Below are 2,194 nucleotides of genomic sequence, written 5' to 3' on the forward strand. Positions count from 1 at the left end.
TCATAGGGAACAATTATCCTTTTAAGTCGAATGCAAGAAAGTTTTTATTCTTATGAAATCACCTGGGAATTTGAAGTATTTCCACACCTGCTATCATAAAAGTTATTACTTTGCAAATTAAGTAACACTGGAGCTATTACTAAGCCTACTGTAACAAAAGTCTGTCAGACTACACACCAAAAGATATTAAAAATAATTAATATAAAAGCTGTTCTCCCATACTTGCAATATTTCACTCCAACAAGATTAAAAAGAAATTTTCAAAATTCTGAAAATTATCAAAGGTCCAATACGTTGTCAGTAAAAGGTAAAAAGTCACTAAAATGGCACACAATTTCTTTTCATAGCTTTTGCTTCTTAAAAATTCTTTCAACTTGCTCAGGTTAATCATTAAAATGATGCATTATACAAACAGTGCCAAAAAATTCAATTCTGAATTGTTTTTTCATCATTGCACTCATTTTCCTCTTTGCTCATTCCAAAACTATTCCTCCAGATGTTCACCATTAGAATGTTTCTTTCCTTGATGAACTATGAACAAAGTCATATTCAGACGCTGTGTGTGTACAGTACAAAGGAGAGTATGTTAGCAAAGTTAAGGTACTGGAAGAAGAAAATGGGATTGTATTGTGAAAACAGGATGAAACAATAATGCAGTTATACTTGTGCCACTGTGCTCGTATTCAACCACTGATGTGAAACTTTTATCATCATCTACATCCCATCCAGCTTCAGCCCAGAGGCTCCTTAGAGGAACAAAAAAGTTCCATCTTTTTGTGTTATTGCTAAATAAAGAAAAAAAAGCAATTAGCATCAAGGTATCTAAACCCACGTGTTGCTTGTTCTCCTTATCTAGATATTTACATACCTTCCCCCCCCCAAGTTTATTTTGTTTAGTATCATCATTTTAATATTAAACAATATTCAAAATCCTTCTGAGTCTGAGAAATTTACAGCTGTTTTGTCATTGGTGTGACAGAGCAAGCCAATTTGGAAGGATTTCTAGAGGAGAATTTATTTTTCCTTAAATCTTTCAAAGATGCAGCTGCTGAGTGCTATGTGGATACTTGCTAACCTAGAGAAAAGCTACCGCACAAACCTCAGAAGCACTGAGCAGCATTGTTGTAAAACCACTTTATACCTGACTGACAGCATCCCCTCCCGAAAGCTTAGTACCTTCAAATGCTGTATCAGATCTTTACTTTCCCGAGTGCCCCAGTCCAGTCAAGTATTATCTCTCAAATCCCATCTCATCCCCTCACGTATGATTTCTGCAAAGTAGAGAGGAAAAGGACCAGACCTCCTATAGTAAAGGCAGAAATGATCCATGTGAACCCCACTTCTTTCAGAAAACAGCAATCTCTTGTATGCCATTCTGAGCCCTTTCATGACATACAATGCATGCACGAACGCACATATGAGACTGGACAATTGAGTTGTCTAAATAGTCACAACGCTTTATATGAAAAAGCTCTTTTCATTTCCAAAGTCCTTGTGAAATAATTCAACATTAGACCTTGGTGGCCATATTGTACAACATGAAAAATTCTAAAGTATTCAAAAAGCCTGGATTTAAATAATAATTGCCTACTAAGAGTCTAGTAGGAAAAAAAGCAATTAGGCTACAGAAGATTAAAAAGCCATTACACTGATATGACCGAAGATCCTCTCAAGTGAACACTGTCTTGTGTATTTTCAGTACCCACTTCAGTGGGCAGTCCCTAACATATTTAACCATGCTTTAGGCAACAGTACCACCTATAGATAAAACATGCCATGAACTATTTAGTAGTTCCACGCACACTCTTTTCTGAGAAACTTATTATAGTTAATGAATAATAATGAAAAATAATGGAAATAATATTTATAATTTAGTACATAAATCCCTATATTGGGATTTATGTGACAAGGTCCAATGACGGTACAACTTTTGAAGGGAAACGGCACTCCGAAGTTTAGCACAGCAACTTATACCAGTCATTGTTATACTACCAGTACAAATACAGAAGTTGGGCAGAACTAGCAAAGTGTGTCCCAGATTTAGGATCACTAGATCTGCCAATCTTCAACAGATTGAAATAGGATTTTAATCAAAACCACTGTAAATATTATTAAGGGTCTGTGGATTAACTGCATGTTAACCCCACTGATTTAGCTGACCACACACTGAAGTAATTGAAGTAAAAAAAGATAC

This window comes from Antrostomus carolinensis, unplaced genomic scaffold (assembly GCF_000700745.2).
Source record: "Antrostomus carolinensis isolate BGI_N321 unplaced genomic scaffold, ASM70074v2 scaffold21696, whole genome shotgun sequence".
Classification (NCBI taxonomy): domain Eukaryota; kingdom Metazoa; phylum Chordata; class Aves; order Caprimulgiformes; family Caprimulgidae; genus Antrostomus; species Antrostomus carolinensis.